Raw genomic sequence first — 19806 nt, 5'->3', positions numbered from 1 at the left:
TCAGTGCAAGTTTTTGGTTTATTATTCATGCCACAGCGCAAATGTTTTTGTTTCACGTTTTTAGTTTACAGCCTTTATTCTAGTCATTTGTTTTTGTAGCCAAGTATTTGTTCTCCGCCCCTGTGCGCGCCCTTTGTTTTCCTTTTTGTGTTGTTCTGTTAGAATATCAATAAATATGTACTCACGTTCACGCTTGGCTCGTCCCAAATATTCTCTGCATCGAAGAAACAACCCAAGTCCAAGTCCTTGTTTGACATTTTGTAATAATATCAATCATTGTTAGAAGTGGCCCTAAATTAAAACTAGTTTGCCACCTCTGATCCAGTGAATGAGGACTGTGATTAGTATTCATTTCATTGGTTCATGTGATAAAAACATGCGGTCCTCATGACGCCGGAACAGCGTTTTAGTGTGTGATGAGTAATAGGCCGCCAGAGGGATCCGAAAATAAACAGCTTTTTACTGGATCCGTCCTATAAATATAGGTCAGATATCCTACACCTGGGGCCACGCGGAAACCTCACACCGCCTCGATGACAGCAGCACAAGGATAACGCCGTCATTTATCACCGCGGATGAACGCCGGAGTCACCGTGCGGAGCTGTCACGGGGCCAACGACTCCGGCTTTTTGATGCATGACGGCAGCGACAACAGCCAGTGACAAAGCTATGTTGTCTGCACCCGCGCCATAGCTGCGAGGTGAGCTCGCCGGGGTGAGAAAATAAACCTGGTTGGGTAATATTTTTTTTTATAGCCCCTGTGACTGCAGCATCGTGTAACCGGGGAAGATTTATGGCGGGCAGGAGGCCCGTGCTCGATGAAAGTGACATAAACCGAGGTCAAATGTTTTGCTCGTTTTCCCAAAAGATGTTTTCCATGCTCCGGTGCTAACGACTGCTGGCATTAACTAATGATCGCTGGAGATGCTCCAAGATTTAATTGCAATGGAAAACGTTTCCGTTTGAAGTTTAGGAGCTCGTTTGCTATATTTAACTCTGCCTGGGGTGTTATTTTCAAATTACAAACCCCGTTTCAATATGAGTTGGGAAATTATGTTTGATGTAAATATAAACAGAATACAATGATTTGCAAATCATTTTCAACCCATATTCAGTTGAATGCGCTACAAAGACAACATATTTGATGTTCAAACTGATAAACATTTTCTTTTTCAAATAATCATTAACTTTAGAATTTGATGCCAGCAACACGTGACAAAGAAGTTGGGAAAGGTGGCAATAAATACTGATAAAGTTGAGGGATGCTCATCAAACACTTATTTGGAACATCCCACGGGTGTGCAGGCTAATTGGGAACAGGCGGGTGCCATGATTGGGTATAAAAACAGCTTCCCAAAAAATGCTCAGTCTTTCACAAGAAAGGATGGGGCGAGGTACACCCCTTTGTCCACAACTGCGTGAGCAAATAGTCAAACAGTTCAAGAACAACGTTTCTCAAAGTGCAATTGCAAGACATTTAGGGATTTCAACATCTACGGTCCATAATATCATCAAAAGGTTCAGAGAATCTGGAGAAATCACTCCACGTAAGCTGCATGGTCGGAAACCAACATTGAATGACCGTGACCTTCGATCCCTCAGACGGCACTGTATCAAAAACCGATATCAATCTCTAAAGGATATCACCACATGGGCTCAGGAACACTTCAGAAAACCACTGTCACTAAATACAGTTGGTCGCTACATCTGTAAGTGCAAGTTAAAGCTCTACTATGCAAAGCGAAAGCCATTCATCAACAACATCCAGAAATGCCACCGGCTTTTCTGGGCCTGAGGTCATCGAAGATGGACTGATGCAAAGTGGAAAAGTGTTCTGTGGTCTGACGAGTCCACATTTGAAATTGTTTTTGAAAATATTCGACATCGTGTCATCCGGACCAAAGGGGAAGCGAACCATCCAGACTGTTATCGACGCAAAGTTCAATAGCCAGCATGTGTGATGGTATGGGGTTGCATCAGTGCCCAAGGCATGGGTAACTTACACATCTGCGAAGGCCCCATTAATGCTGAAAGGTACATACAGGTTTTGGAACAACATATGCTGCCATCTAAGCGCCGTCCTTTTCATGGACGCCCCTGCTTATTTCAGCAAAATAATGCCAAGGCACATTCAGCACGTGTTACAACAGCATGGCTTCGTAAAAAAAGAGTGCGGGTACTTTCCTGGCCCGCCTGCAGTCCAGACCTGTCTCCCATCGAAAATGTGTGGCGCAATATGAAGCGTACAATACGACAGCGGAGACCCCGGACTGTTGAACGACTGAAGCTCTACATAAAACAAAAATGGGAAAGAATTCCACTTTCTAAGCTTCAACAATTAGTTTCCTCAGTTCCCAAACGTTTATTGAGTGTTGTCAAAAGAAAAGGTGATGTAACACAGTGGTGAACATGCCCTTTCCCAACTACTTTGTCACGTGTTGCAGCCATGAAATTCTAAGTTAATTATTACTTGCAAAAAATATATAAAGTTTATGAGTTTAAACATCAAACATCTTGTCTTTGTAGCATATTCAACTGAATATGGGTTGAAAAGGATTTGCAAATCATTGTATTCCATTTATATTTACATCTAACACAATTTCCCAACTCATATGGAAACAGGGTTTGTAATTGCGACTCTTACGTTAAACGATGCTTAATTGATTGAAAAATTATACATATTTATGTGTGTGTGTATTAGGGTTGTGTCACGTCGAGAGGGTTTTCGCAACTTACTGCGAGGATTGTTCTCCCGGGACGCAATTGGACTTTTCTGGACAAAGGTAGCAGGTAGGAACATATTTATTATTAATCTAACTACATAGGACAAAAGACAAAAAAAAAACGGAAGGCGTGCCAATTGCACGAGAGTTTTTGATTGATTGATTGATTTATTGAAGCTTTTGTTAGTAGATTTCACAGTACAGTACTTATTCCGTACAATTGACCACTAAATGGTAAAACCAAAATAAGTCTACCTACCATGAATTGATTAACGTTGACCCCGACTTAAACAAGTTGAAAAACTTATTCGGGTGATACCATTTAGTCATTGGCTTTTTTGGAACAAAAACATTTTAGGGTACATTAAATATATGTTTATTATTGCAATTTAGTCCTTAAATAAAATAGTCAACATACTCAAACAACTTGTCTTTTAGTAATAAGTAAACAAACAAAGGCTCCTAATTAGTCTGCTGACATATGCAGTAACATATTGTGTACTTTATCATTCTATTATTTGGTCAACATTATAAGGGACAAACTGTAAAAACTAATTATTAATCCACTTGTTCATGTACTGTAAATATCTGCTTATTTTCTGGTTCAACATGTTCTATCCACACTTCTGTTAAAATGTAATAATCACTTATTCTTCTCTTCTTTGATGCTATACATTAGTTTTGGATGATACCACAAATGTAGGTATCGGTTCGATACCAAGTAGTTACAGGATCATACATTAGTCATATTCAAAGTCCTCATATGTCCAAGGATGTATTTCCTTACTTTATAAGCATAATATTTGTCACGGCGTGGTTTTTGCAGCTTACTGCAAGGTTAGTTCCCCTGGGATGCAAACGGACTATTCCGGACAAGGCGTACAGGTAGGAACATATTTATTAATCTTCTCAAGACTCAAAGTGCTACAAAAAAACAGAAAACAAGGCGAAGGCACAACGTGCTGATCGCACTTGGAGCTAAATTAACACTTAGCATAAACTATGACCAGGAAAACATACTAGCTGTGGCATGAACAAACAACAACTTGCGTATACAAGACATGAAGCGAACACTTGGCATAAACTTGGAATCAGACATGAACCAAACAATGACGCCAGGCAAATGCAGTTTAAATAGTCTCTTGATTAGAGCCAGGTGGCGTCCTGGACACCAGCGGCAGGTGAAAATCATAAGCAACCATGGCAACCAAAACAAACAAGAGTGCCATGACTTGGTGATCATGTTTTGTTTACTTGTGTTGGTTTACTTCAAGACTCCATTAGTTCCTGTTTTTTCACTCCCATGTTTTGTTTCCATGCCAACCCTTTAAGTTTTCACCTGTCCCCAAGTTACGCACCTGTTTTCACTAATCATGTAACTATTATTTAAACCGAAAGTTGCCAGGAAGTGAAGTGAAGTGAATTATATTTATATAGCGCTTTTTCTCTAGTGACTCAAACCGCTTTACATAGTGAAACCCAATATCTAATTTTTACATTTAAACCAGTCTGGGTGGCACTGGGAGCAGGTGGGTAAAGTGTTTTGCTCAAGGACACAACGGCAGTGACTCGGATGGCTGAAGCGGGGATCGAACCTGCAACCCTCAAGTTGCTGGCACGGCCGTTCTACCAACCGAGCTATGCCGCCCCAACCGAGCTATACCGCCTGGCAACTTTACCTCTGATACTGTCCATAGTTTTGCTTCTTGCCATGCCACGTAAGTTTTGTTTTTTAATACCACAGTTATCGAGTTTTGTATCATGTTCATAGTTTTTGACCTTAGTGCAAGTTTTGTTTTCACAACCAAGTTTTTGTACCTCCTTGTGAGCGCCTTGTGCGCCTCCAGAAAAACAAACCCCAAAGTCTAGGTTTTGACAGAATGCAAAGAACAGTTGTTGCGGGAAAGGCGTGAAGGTAAGCACATGATTTAATCTTAACTCAAAACAGGAACAAACAAAAGGCGCTCACAAAAGTGGCTCAAAAACGCTCTAAGTGGGGCTACTCTTTTCCAAAAAAATGTGCTAGCTCGATGCTAACATACATTGGCTTTGCGATTGACATGCGATTGATGATCATTTTTACTCTGCGATTTCAACATACTTAAACTTGTTCGTGAAAACTACGACCGAGACGCATGCTGCTATCCAACGTGCGTAATATGTTGCAATACTTGTGTCAATACTTGGACTATGAGGTGGTTGTTTTTCCAAGATGCAAGTGAACTTGGACCAGAGATGAATCAATTAACGTGGACCCCGACTTAAACAAGTTGGAAAACTTATTGGGGTGTTACCATTTAGTGGTCAATTGTACGGAATATGTACTGAACTGTGCAATCTACTAATAAACGTATCAATCAATCAATATCAATCAATCAATGGTATGAAGGTAAAGACATCTTTTATTTTAACACTATAACTGCACAATAAAAAGGCAAACAAAAGGTGCGCACAATGGCGGTACAAAAACTTGGCTGTGAAAACAAAACTCGCACTAAGTTCAAAACTTTGAACATAAAACAAAAACTTGCACTGTGGCATAAATAACGAGAAAACTTACTTGGAGCGGAACGAGAACGGGACATGGATCATTGGCATGGATTACAAGGTGCGTAGCAGGTGATGGAGGGTGATGTTGCCGGAATGAACAACAGAAACAGACAGGCTTAAATAATACTGTGGTGATTAGTGAAAACAGGTGTGAGACATGAGGACAGGTGAAAACTAATGGGTAGTCATGATGACAAAACAAACCAGGTGGTGCAAAAACAGGAACTGAGTGGCCAAAAAACAAACAGAACATGACTGAAACAAAACATGATCACATGCACATGACAACTTGCAATATTAACACATTTTAGAGCACAACACAAGCCTACAAAGCACACCTTAAAAAATACACTGCTGCCATCTAATGTCTTGAACTTGCAACTGTAACTGCAACTTAATGTCATACTTGCAAATGATAATATGATGATAATAAAACAGAGGTGTCAAACTCAAAACCTGGGTGCCAGATCTTGGCCAGGCAAACATTGGGAAATACATGAAAAATGATGAAAAGCGCCACTCTACATAGAAACTGCCGATGTGGTCAAATTTTGAAGTTGCCACAAAACACGTTTTAAGATATTCCACATCTGGCGGTTAAAGTGGATAGTGCACCACCCCCCCCCCCCAATTTGTCACGTTTCATGTGTCAGGTAAACCGTGACAAATGGGGCCATAGGAATCCCCTTCCTACTGTAAGCATTTGGATAATAATATAATGTCCTTATATTAAATTTACATGGGGCTGTCAAATTATATTTTTGAAATCAGACGCAACACACTTGAATTTCAGTTGATCGTGATAAATCACAGGTTATTACCCGCATGCATGATTTTAATTCATTTTCAAAAAAGTGGCCCTCAGAAGGCAGCCTTAATTCGACGAAACCAAGTTTGACACCCATGTAGTAAAATAAGGCATAACAACCAGACAGTAGTGGTCATAATCGGCTCATATTTAAAAATGTTGCAATAAAAATGATATTTTATTATCCAAAACATCCATCCATCCATCCATTTACGACCGATGTCCCTTTTGGGATTGCGGGGGGTGCTGGAGCCTATCTTAGCTGAAGTAATATTTATTAACACAAAAGTACTACAAATTAGTATTGGTATCAATTCCAATTGGTACTGTATCGGTTCAATTATCCACTGTAGCCATCCCTAGTTCTGTGTAGTTTTGTAATAAAATAAGGCATAACAGCCGGACAGTAGTTATCATAATCGGCTCATTTTTAAATGTTGCAATAAAAATGAGATTTTATCATAAAAAATAATTAATATTCATTAATACAGACAAAAGTACTGCAAATTAGTACTGGTATCAATTCCAAATGATACCTTATCAGTTGAAATACGAACTGTACGCAACCCTAGTTCTGTGTAGTTCTGCATTAAAACAAGTCATAACAACCGGACAGTAGTTGTCATAATTGGCTCATTTTTAAATATTGCAATAAAAATTAGATTTTGACATCAAAAATAATTAAAATTTATTAATACACACAAAAGTACTGCAAATTAGTACTGGTGTCAATTCCAATCGGTACCCTATCGGTTCAAATATGAACAATAGCCATCCCTAGTTCTGTGTAGTTCTGTAATAAAACAAGGCATAACAACCGGACAGTAGTCATCATAATCGGCTCATTTTAAATGTTGATTTTACTATAAAAAATAAATAATATTTATTAATACAGACAAAAGTACTGCAAATTAGTACTGGTATCAATTCCAATTGGTACTGCATCTGTTCGAATAAAAATGGTATCCATCCTTAATTATGTGTATTTCTATAATAAAATAAGGCATAACAACCGGACAGTAGTCATCAAAATCGTCTCATTTTTAAATGTTCCAAAAAAAATTAGATTTTATCATAAAAAATAATTAATATTTATTAATGCACACAAAAGTACTGCAAATGAATACTTTGTCAATTCCAATTGGTACCATATCGGTTCAAATATCAATCGTAGCCATCCCTAGTTCTGTGTAGTTCTGTAAAAAAATAAGGCATAACAACCGGACAGTAGTTATCATAATCGGCTAATTATTAAATGTTGCAATAAAAATTAGAATGTATTATCAAAAATAATTAATATTTATAAATACAGACAAAAGTACTGCAAATTATTACTGGTAGCAATTCCAAATGATACCGTATCGGTTGAACTGTAGCCATCTCTAGTTTTGTGTAGTTCTGTAATAAAATAAGACATAACAACCGGACAGTAGTTATGATAATCGGCTCATTTTTAAATATTGTAATAAAAATTTGATTTTGTCATCAAAAAGAATGAATATTTAGTAATACACACAAAAGTACTGCAAATTAGTACTGGTGTCAATTCCATATGAACGGTCGCCATCCTGAGATCTGTGTAGTTCTGTAATAAAACAAGTCATACAACCGGATAGTAGTTGTCATAATCGGCTCATTCTTAAATATTGCAATAAAAATTAAATGCTGTCATCAAAAATAATGAATATTTATTAATGCACACAAAAGTACTGCAAATTAGTACTGGTGTCAATTCCTATCGGTACCGTATTAGTTCAAATATGAACGGTCGCCATACTGAGATCTGTGTAGTTCTGTAATAAAACAAGTCATAACAACTGGACAGTAGTTGTCATAATCGGCTCATTTTTAAATATTGCGATAAAAATTTGATTTTGCGACTTGTCCAGGGTGTACCCCGCCTTCTGCCTGATTGTAGCTGAGATAGGCACCAGAATCCCCCGCAACCCCAGAGGGAATAAGCGGTAGAAAAGGGATGAATGGAAATTAGATTTTGTCATCAAAAATAATTAACATTTATTAATGCACACAAAAGTACTGCAAATTAGTACTGGTGTCAATTCCAATTGATACCGTATTGGTTGAAATATGAACGGTCGCCATCCCGAGTTCTGTGTAGTTCTGTAATAAATAAGTCATAACCGGACAGTAGTTGTCATAATCGGCTCATTTTTAAATGTTGCAAAAAAATTAGTTTTTATCTTCGAAAACAATTAATATTTATTAACACACACAAAAAGTACTGCAAATTAGTCCTGGTATCGATTGTCATTTGTACCGTATCGGTTCAAGTAGGAACGGTCGCCATACACGAGGACTAACTGAGGTCTATATTTAGGCACAAGCTCCGATTTATAAAAAAAAATATCTGAGAATAAATTGAAATAATTGCTCTGGTCAACGTTTTGTAAGCCGAACAAAGGCGTGTTCGACCTTCAAAGTTCCAAGGGGACCGAACGACGACACTGCTCATTGTCTACATCGAGTCCAAGTGGAGGTCGATGACCTTCCTCACTCAAGCCGCGGCCCCGCTGAGGCGAGACGGAATAAACAAAAGGAGTTATTTCAGTGATTAAGGGTTCAAGGGAAGGTGAGTACAGGCCACTGGCTAATCACAGTCGTGTTAAAGACCCTCCATGATGGATCTCACCGCATACCACCCAGCCTCAAGCCATCGGAGGTGGGAAGTGTAGCCAAAAATGGGACTCAAGTAGGAGTAAAAAGTATTTATACAAATAACTACTTCAGTAGGAGTTCAATGAAAACACTTCTCAAGTCCTGAGTAACTGGTGAGTAACTTCTGATTTATTTATTTGCACTTATGATGTTATAACAGGGCTAATGTTATAAATGTAACAAAGTCAAAGTAGTTTTTACTATTCACAAAAATACTCAAGTACAATATATCCAAAAAACAAACAAAAAAAACAGAGTAAAACTAGCATTTGTCTTTACAAAAGTACTACAGTAAAATTAAAATATGTTGCTTTAGATGTACAATGTTCACAAAAAGTTACTTAAGTAGATGTAGTTAAGTAAAATTTGTATTTCTTCTTTACAAAAATACTAAAATAAGAGTAAAAGTATGTTGCAGTAAAACTACTCTGACAAGTACAATGAATCCACAAGGTTTCCATCCATCCATTTTCTACCGCTTATTCCCTTTTGGGGTCGCGGGGGGCGCTGGCGCCTATCTCAGCTACAATCGGACGTAAGGCGGGGTACACCCTGGACAAGTCGCCACCTCATCGATAGGCCAACACAGATAGACAGACAACATTAGCACACTAGGGCCAATTTAGTGTTGCCAATCAACCTATCCCCAGGTGCATGTCTTTGGAAGTGGGAGGAAGCCGGAGTACCCGGAGGGAACCCACGTATTCACGGGGAGAACATGCAAACTCCACACAGAAAGATCCCGAGCCTGGATTTGAACCCAGGACTGCAGGAACTTCGTATTGTGAGGCAGACGCACTAACCCTTCTGCCACCGTGAAGCCCATCCACAAAGTTACTTCAGTAAATGTAACAATGAAAAAAATTGTTTCCTCGTCACAAAAAAACCTCAAGTAAAAGTAAAAGGTATCTTGCATTAAAACTACTCTGACAAGTACAATGTATTCAAAAAGTTACTTCAGTCAAAATTGTTTCCTCTGCACAAAAATACTCAATCAAAAGTAAAAAGTATGTTTCAGTAAAACTACTCTGACAAGTACAATGTATCCGAAAAGTTACTTAAATAATGTAACAAAGTAAAAGTAGTGTTTCCTCTTCACAAAAATTCCTTAAATAAGAGTAAAAGTATGTTGCAGTAAAACTACTCTGACAAGTACAATGTAACCAAAACGTTACTTAAGTAAATGTGCCAAAGTAAAAGTAGTTATTCCTCTTCACAAAAATACTCAAGTAAAATTCAAAAGTTTGCTGCAGTAAAACTACTCTGACAAGTACAATGTATCCAAAAAAATACTTCAGTAAATGTAACAAAGTAAAAGTAGTGTTTCCTCTTCACAAAAAACGTAAATAAGAGTAAAAGTATGTTGAAGTAAAACTACTCTGAGAAGTACAATACATCCAAAAAAGTAACTTAATTAATTTAATAAAAGTAAAAGTAGTGTTTCTTCTTCACAAAAATACTCAAGTAAAAGTAAAAAAGTATGTTGCAGTAAAACTACTTTGACAAGTACAATGAATCCAAAAAGTTACTTTGGTGAATGTAACAAAGTAAAAGTAGTGTTTACTCTTCACAAAAAAATGTAAATACGAGTAAAAGTATGTTGAAGTAAAACTACTCTGACAAGTACAATGTATCCAAAAAGTTACTTCAGTAAATGTAACAAAGTAAAAGTAGTACTTCCTCTTCACAAAAATACTCAAGTAAAATTCAAAAGTATGTTGAAGTAAAACTACTCTGACAAGTACAATGAATCCAAAAAGTTACTTTGGTGAATGTAACAAAGTAAAAGTAGTGTTTACTCTTCACAAAAAAATGTAAATACGAGTAAAAGTATGTTGAAGTAAAACTACTCTGACAAGTACAATGTATCTAAAAAGTTACTTCAGTAAATGTAACAAAGTAAAAGTAGTACTTCCTCTTCACAAAAATACTCAAGTAAAATTCAAAAGTATGTTGAAGTAAAACTACTCTGACAAGTACAATGAATCCAAAAAGTTACTTTGGTGAATGTAACAAAGTAAAAGTGATGTTTACTCTTCACAAAAAAATGTAAATACGAGTAAAAGTATGTTGAAGTAAAACTACTCTGACAAGTACAATGTATCTAAAAAGTTACTTCAGTAAATGTAACAAAGTAAAAGTAATACTTCCTCTTCACAAAAATACTCAAGTAAAATTCAAAAGTATGTTGCAGTAAAACAACTCTGACAAGTACAATGTATCCAAAAAATTACTTCAGTAATTGTAACAAAGTAAAAGTAGTGTTTCCTCTTCACAAAAAAATGTAAATAAGAGTAAAAGTATGTTGCAGTAAAACCACTCTGACAAGTAAAAATTATCCAAAAGTTTCTTAAATAATGAAACAAAGTAAAATTAATGTTTCCTCTTCACAAAAAAACTTAAATAAGAGTAAAAGTGTGTTGAAGTAAAACTACTCTGACATGTACAATGTATCCAAAAAGTTACTTCAGTAGATGAAACAAAGTAAAAGTAGTGTTTCCTCAGCACAAAAATACTCACGTAAAAGTAAAAAGTATGTTGCAGTAAAACTACTCTGACAACTACAATGCATCCAAAAAGTTACTTAAGTAAATGTAATAGAGTCAAAATAGATTCCTCTGCACAAAAATACTCTAGTAAAAGTAAAAAGTATGTTGCAGTAAAACTACTCTGACAAGTACAATATATCCAAAAAGTTACTGAAATAATGTAACAAAGTAAAAGTAGTGTTTTCTTTTCACAAAAATACTTAAGTAATAGTAAAAAGAATGTTGCAGTAAAACTACTCTGACAAGTACAATGTATTCAAAAAGTTACTTAAGTAAATGTAATAGAGTCAAAATAGTTTCCTCTGCACAAAAATACTCAAGTAAAAGTAAAAAGTATGTTGCAGTAAAACTAATCTGACAAGTACAATGTATCTAAAAAGATACTTCAGTAAATATAAAAAAGTAAAAGTAATGTTTCCTCTTCACAAAAATACTTAAATAAGAGTAAAAGTATGTTGCAGTAAAACTACTAGGACAAGTACAATATATCCAAAAAGTTACTTAAATAATGTAACAAAGTAAAAGTAGTGTTTCCTCTTCACAAAAATACTCAAGTAAAAGTAAAAAAAAGTATTTTGCAGTAAAACTACTCTGACATGTACAATGTATCCAAAAAAGTTACTTAGGTAAATGTAACAAAGTAAAAGTAGTGTTTACTAGTCACAAAAATACTCAAGCAAAATCTTTGCTGCAGTAAAACTACTCTGATAAGTACTATGTATCCAAAAAGTTACTTAATTAATTTAACAAAGTAAAAGTTGTGTTTCCTCTTCACAAAAAAACTTAAATAAGAGTAAAAGTATGTTGAAGTAAAACTACTCTGACAAGTACAATGTATCCAAAAATGTACTAAAGTAAATGTAACAAAGTAAAAGTAGTTCTTCCTCTTCACAAACATACTCAAGTAAAATTCAAAAGTTTGTTGCAGTAAAACTACTCTCACAAGTACAATGTATCCAAAAAAGTTACTTAAGTAAATGTAATAGAGTCAAAATAGTTTCCTCTGCACAAAAATACTCAAGTAAAAGTAAAAAGTCTGTTGCAGTAAAACTACTCTGACAAGTATAATGCATCCAGAAAGTTACTTAAGTAAATGTAACAAAGTAAAAGTAATGTTTACTCTTCACAAAAAAACTTAAAGAGTAAAAGTATGTTGCAGTAAAACTACTCTGACAAGTACAATGTATCCAAAAAAGTTACTTCAGTAAATGTAACAGAGTAAAAGTAGCATGTTACCATGCACACCTCTGCAGGTGACCTAATTTTCCGCGTTGGACCAAAATGTTGGTGTGGTCCAGTAGGACAGAAGAAGAAGAAGAAGAAGAAAAAGGAGAAAAAAAGAAGAAGAGTTGGATGAATCGTGATGTCAGCTGTGCAAAGTGATCTTTTGAAGGCCAAATAATTGAGTTGTCAAGTGTTGAGTACATGTAAGAGTTGTGCCCCGCAGCCTTCCTGGTGCTGGGATAAGCACTTTGTTTCACATTCGCCACGCTCTCAGAATACTCCCATGAGATCATCGCCGGCGAGGAAAACAGGAAGCGTCAACTCCATGTGCACATTTTTTGTCGACGTATGAACGCTCCTATTTTGGTGCTTGGAGCGTTTTATGACTGCCGTTACGCCGCCATGTACAGTAAGCGGGCTGCACAGTCAAAAAGTCATCACTTAAGTGTGCCATTAATAAGTTATAATTGGAAATAAATACAAAAAGGTAAAATACATAAATATTTGAATGAACAAATGTGTATTTAATTATTTATCCAATATTTTTTTCATGATTTAAATTATTTTTTTAAAACATTTTTTAATCATTTTAATATTTTTCAACTATTTATTTATTATTAAACCAATTAGATAGGACTTTGATGGCTGAGGTTCATGAAATACAAACCCCGTTTCCATATGAGTTGGGAAATTGTGTTGATACAATGATTTGCAAATCCCTTTCAACTAATATTCAATTGAATGCACTACAAAGACAAGATATTTGATGTTTAAACTCATAAACTTTGTTTTTTTTTTGCAAATAATAATTAACTTAGAATTTCATGGCTGCAACACGTGCCAAAGTAGTTGGGAAAGGGCATGTTCACCACTCTGTTACGTCACCTTTTCTTTTAACAACACTCAATAAACGTTTGGGAACTGAGGAAACTAATTGTTGAAGCTTTGAAAGTGAAATTATTTCCCATTCTTGTTTTATGTAGAGCTTCAGTCGTTCAACAGTCCGGGGTCTCCGCTGTCGTATTTAATGCTTCATAATGCGGCACACATTTTTGATGGGAGAGAGGTCTGAACTGCAGGCGGGCCAGGAAAGCACCCGCACTCTTTTTTTACAAAGCCACGCTGTTGTAGCAGGTGCTGAATGTGCCTTGGCATTGTCTTGCTGAAATAAGCAGGGGCGTCCATGAAAAAGACGGCGCTTAGATGGCAGCATATGTTGTTCCAAAACCCTTTCAGCATTAATGGTGCCTTCACAGATGTGTAAGTTACCCATGCCTTGGGCACTAATGCACCCCCATACCATCACACATGCTGGCTTTTGAACTTTGTGTCGATGACAGTCTGGATGGTTCGCTTCCCCTTTGGTCCGGATGACACAATGTTGAATATTTCCAAAAACAATTTGAAATGTGGATTCGTCAGACCACAGAACACTTTTCCACTTTGCATCAGTCCATCTTAGATGATCTCGGACCCAGAGAAGCCGGCGGCGTTTCTGGATGTTGTTGATAAATGGCTCTCGCTTTGCATAGTAGAGCTTTAACTTGTACTTACAGATGTAGCGACAAACTGTATTTGGTGACAGTGGTTTTCTGAAGTGCTCCTGAGCCCATGTGGTGATATCCTTAAGAGATTGATGTCAGTTTTTGATACAGTGCCATTGAGGGATCGAAGGTCACGGTCATTCAATGTTGGTTTCCGGCCATGCCGCTTAGGTGGAGTTATTTCTCCAAATTCTCTGAACCTTTTGATGATATTATGGACCGTAGATGTTGAAATCCCTAAATATCTTGCAATTGCACTTTGAGAAACGTTGTTCTTAAACTGTTTGACTATTTGCTCACGCAGTTGTGGACAAAGGGGTGTACCTCGCCCCATCCTTTCTTGTGAAAGACTGAGCATTTTTTGGGAAGCTGTTTTTATACCCAATCATGGCACCCACCTGTTCCCAATTAGCCTGCACACCTGTGGGATGTTCCAAATAAGTGTTTGATGAGCATTCCTCAACTTTAGCGGTATTTATTGCCACCTTTCCCAACTTCTTTGTCACGTGTTGCTGGCATCAAATTCTAAAGTTAATGATTTATTGCAAAAAAAAAAAAAAAAATGTTTATCAGTTTGAACATCAAATATGTTGTCTTTGTAGCATATTCAACTGAATATGGGTTGAAAATAATTTGACAATCATTGTATTCTGTTTATATTTACATATTTCCCAACTCATATGGAAACGAGGTTTGTATATTACTAATTAATTTAAGGATTCATACATCCATCCATCCATTTTCTACCGCTTATTCCCTTTCGGGGTCGCGGGGAGCGCTGGCGCCTATCTCAGCTACAATCGGGCGGAAGGCAGGGTACACCCTGGACAAGTCGCCACCTCATCGCAGGGCCGACACAGATAGACAGACAACATTCACATACTAAAAAAAATGACTCATTGGATAAACTCAACTAAAATGAGGGCAGGATTTCCATCCAATAAATATATGTTGCCCGAACTCAAAATTAGTACATTCTCGCAATGCAATAAAACTTAGTTAGTCCAACTATTTTTTAGCAAATAAAGCCAAAATTAAATTATTGCAATAACTAAGCGAAATTGATTTACAATTGTCGGACTCTTTTTTGTCATACCGTGGACTTTGGGGTTTGGATTCTTTTTCCGAGGCAAAGGAAAGTTGGCACGAGCAAGACGTGAGTGTAAGTACATATTTATTTTTAATATGATAACAAAAAAAAAGGCAAACAAAAGGCGCGCACAATGGCGGAGAACAAACTTGACTAGAAAACAAAACCACCACTATGGCATGACTATAGACAAAAAAATCAAAACTCAACAACTGTGACATAAAAAAAAACAAAAAACTTACGTGGCATAAGCAGGAGGGAAACTATGGGCAGAGTGATTGCCAGGCATGGCATGGCATGAAGGGAGTAGGGGTAAAATCGCCAGGCTGACTTCCTGGCAACTTCCGGTTTAAATAATAGACATGATAATTTGCAAACAGGTGTGAGACATGAGGACAGGGGCGTGACATGAGGACAAGGTGAAAACTAATGAGTTGGCATGGTAACAAAGCAAACACGCAAGTGCAGGAACAGGAACTGAGTGTCCAAAAAACAAAACCGAACATGACCAAAACAAAACATATCCCATATTTTAACAAAAAACAGCTCAAATTGAATTATTTGGGTTACTTAGCGAATTTGATTTGTATGTGTCCAACTGAAGATTTATTGGAAAATAAGCAATCTAAAAATCACCCTTGATCTCCGGTTGGTATTTTTAATGTCGAATAATCCGAAATTCAACATTTTGGAATATAACACCACAAGATGGCAAAGTTACTTGCAAACACAAACTCAACAAACAAAACATCAAGAAGTCAATTTTACATAAAGACCAAGATGTCAGATTTGACAGGATGAAATAAATAGCTAAATAAATAAATATAACTATACATTTAATCAACAAATGGCATATCTAATAACACATTATTGTTATTTATCCAACTCTTTTTATACATTTTAAACCAAACTTGATTTTAATTTGATGCGCCTTTCGTACTTACAAAAAATCATGGGAAATAAAGGGTTCAATATTCCACTTTTTTTTTTGAGCAAAATAAAAAAAAAATTGAAAACGACCGGACAACCGGACAGTAGTCATCATAATCGGCTGTTTATGAAATGTTGCAATAAAAATTAGAATCTAGTATCAAAAAAAAATGTATATTTATTAACACACAAAAGTACCGCAAATTACTACTAGTATCAATTCCAATTGGTACCGTATCGGGTCAAATATGAAGAACGGTCACCATCCCTAGTTCTGTGTAGTTCTGTAATAAAATAAGGCATAACAACCGGACAGTAGTCATCGTAATCGGCTCATTTTTAAATATTGCAATAAAAATGTGATTTTTTAATCTTAAAAAATAATTAATATTTATTAATACAGACAGAAGTACTGCAAATTAGTACTGGTATCAATTCCAATTGGTACCGTATCGGTTCAAACAGGAACGGTCGCCATCCCTAGTTCTGTGTAGTTCTGTAATAAAACAAGGCATAACAACCGGACAGTAGTCATCATAAGCGGCTCGTTTGTAAATGTTGCAATAAAAATTTGAATTTATCATCAAAAACAAGTAATATTTATCAACACACACAAAAGTACTGCGATTTCATACTGGTATCCATTCCAAATGATACCGTATCGGTTGAAATATGAATATAACACGACAAGATGGCAAAGTTACTTGCAAACACAAACTAAAATGTTGAGTTTGAGTGAAAACAAAACATCAAGAAGTCAATTTTACATAATAAAGACCAAGATTTCAGATTTGACAGGATTAAATAAATAGCTAAATAAATAAATATAACTTTACATTTAATCAACAAATGGCATATCTAATAACACATGTATTTATTTCCTTTCCATTTCACCTGATGACGCATCCGAGCAATTATTTAAAAAATGTATTTATTTCATTACATCCTAATTTGGCACAAAGCAACGTGTTATGTAAAGCCCCCTACATCATTATTATTATTTATTTATCCAATTATTTTTATACATTTTAAACCAAACTTGATTTTAATTTTATGGACAATTCATACTAACAAAAATTCATGGAAAATAAAGGGTTCAATATTCCACGGTTTTTTTGAGCAAAATAAAAAAAATTGAAGACAACCGGACAACCGGACAGTAGTCATCATAATCGGCTAATTATGAAATGTTGCAATAAAAACTAGAATCTATTTTCAAAAAACAATGAATTTTTATTAACACACACAAAAGTACCGCAAATTAGTACTGGTATCATTTCCAATTGGTACCGTATCGGTTCAAACATGAACGATCGCCATCCCTAGTTCTGTGTAGTTCTGTAATAAAATAAGGCATAACAACCGGACAGTAGTCATCATTATTGGCTCATTTTTAAATGTTGCAATAAAAATTTGATTTTTTATCATCAAAAATAAACCATATTTATTAACACAGAAAAGTACTGCGATTTAGTAATGGTATCAATTCCAATTGGTACCATATCGGTTCAAACATGAACGGTTGCCATCCCTAGTTCTGTGTAGTTCTGTAATATAATAAGGCATAACAACCGGACAGTAGTCATCATAAGCGGCTCATTTGTTGCAATAAAAATTATAATTTATAATCAAAAACAAGTAATATTTATTAACACACACAAAAGTACTGTGATTTCATACTGGTATCAATTCCAATTGGTACCGTATCGGTTGAAATATAATATATTAGTAACCTATGCATTAAACGGTCTGATGGCTGTCGGTATGAAGGACCTCCTGTGTTGCATTTTGGTATTATAATATAATAATATATATAATACATTTAGTTATACAAGTTACAGTATTTTATTAATACATATTATTTCCAGGCTTTTCAGGGCCAAAATAAAATGAAGTGGCTGGCCAGGTCTGGCCCCTGGGTCTTGAGTTTGTCACCTGTGGCTTAAGTACTCCTCAAGTATATTCAATATTTTTGCCCACTGTAACATTACACACAGTTTGAACGGTAACACTGTGTTTAAATATTTTTTTCGAAGTGCTTCTTTGGCACCCATAACGCACTTCGATAATCACCGCTTACCTTCTGCTGGTTGAATTCCGCTCGGTAGCAAAGGGCCTTGGAACTCCGGCGAATAAATAGTTTAAAGGTGGGGGGGGAAGAAAGAAGTGAAAGCGACGGCGAAAGCTTGGAGTCCAGCTCCAGCAGCGTGTTCCTGAGCAGTGTGAGGCCCTGGCATGCAGTGACAGCTGATTTTATTTTAGAAGCCGCCTTGGTAGGAGAGGACTGGTGCATGCGCCTTGAGCCTTTTTTTAGTGTCAAGTATCGAGGTACCCAGCATGCCCTTCACCTTGTGTCACAGCGGGCTTATGGATGCGGACCTTACATATTCTGTCAGTTGTTACTGTGGAAAAGCACAGGCTTGTATACTTTCCCGGCGTATAACTTGAGACCCACTCGCTCGGTCTAAAAGCAGCTCTCCGTTTTTATGACAACAGTGGATCACGCTTCCCGGAATTGTCCAATGTACTCAAAAAGTACTTAGACACACTTGGAAATGTGTTTTTAGGTGACCTCACTTCCGGTTCTTAAAGGGGAATCTGCACCTTTTTTTGTAATGATCCATATGTAAGACAAGCACTCACATGCTTTCCTTTTTTTCTTTGAGGCATTCTTACTCGTAAATAAATGTTAGCAAAAGTCAGCTAACGCCACATACAGTACAGGCCGAAAGTCTTTATTTTAACGACTATTTACATTATAAATTGTCGCTGAAGGCATCAAAACTATGAATGAACATGTGTGGAGTTATGTACTTAACAAAAAAAGGGGAAATAACTCAAAACAATGTTTTATTTTCTAGTTTCTTCAAAATAGCCACCCTTTGCTCTGATTACTGCTTTGTGTCATGTCTATAGATCAGGGGTGCCCATTACGTCGATCGCGAGCTACCAGTCGACCGCGGGGGGTGTGTCAGTCGATCTCCAGCCAGGCTTTAAAAAAAAATAGACCTAAAAATTAGTGATCATCAATCTTCACCAAGACGTCACTTAAATGACATTCACGGTACCGGAGGGTCTTGTGAGATGACGCTGGCTGCTGCAAGATCATTATTATGAAAATATGACCGAGAGGAAGGCGAGAAACATTTTTTATTTCAACAGACTCTCGCGCCGTACCTTCCGTCAAAACTCTAAAGGCCGACTGCACATTTCCTATCTTCACAATAAAAGCCCTGCTTCATGCTGCCTGCTAAGTCTCGGAAAACTGGCGTGCACAAGCGATCCCTCAGAAAGCTGGCGTGCACATCACTTGTGCACGCCAGCTTTCCGAGACTCTTATTTTGTTAGCGCAGGCAGCATGAAGCAGGGCTTTTATTGTGAAGATAGGAAATGTGCGGTCGGCCTTTAGAGTTTTGACGGAAGGTACGGCGCGAGAGTCTGTTGAAATAAAAAGTGTTTCTCGCCTTCCTCTCTGTCATTTTTTCATAATAATGAACTGGCAGCAGCCAGCGTCATCTCACAAGACCCTCGGGTGCCGTGAATGTCAATCAAGCAAGCTACGGAATTTGCCGCCAATGTTTTTCTTGTAAAGTGTATGGAAGCTGGATGAATTAGATGCCAAAAACCAACCACTTTCATGTGGTATTGTACAGAAAGGACTTTTTTTCTCCTCCATTTGAAAATGTGGGCGTTATCATCATTACTGTCTGAT

The 19806-nt window shown here is 36.7% G+C and overlaps 1 protein-coding gene across 2 annotated transcripts in view; it reads right to left on the bottom strand.

Moving 5' to 3' along the window:
* Positions 1-19806, bottom strand: part of LOC133544545 (xin actin-binding repeat-containing protein 2-like) — a 201368-nt gene that overhangs the window by 73306 nt on the left and 108256 nt on the right. The window contains exon 1 of one of the 2 annotated variants that reach the window (XM_061890004.1): positions 18175-18335. The exons of the other annotated variant lie outside the window; for it this stretch is intronic. The gene's annotated coding sequence lies outside the window, so the exon portion shown is untranslated. Of the gene's footprint in view, positions 1-18174; positions 18336-19806 lie in introns of those variants that run through there. 2 annotated transcript variants of the gene reach the window in all.

This window comes from Nerophis ophidion, linkage group LG27 (assembly GCF_033978795.1).
Source record: "Nerophis ophidion isolate RoL-2023_Sa linkage group LG27, RoL_Noph_v1.0, whole genome shotgun sequence".
NCBI lineage: Eukaryota > Metazoa > Chordata > Actinopteri > Syngnathiformes > Syngnathidae > Nerophis > Nerophis ophidion.
The sequence above is the reverse complement of the archived record's forward strand: the minus strand, read 5'-3'. Positions and strand labels throughout refer to the sequence as shown.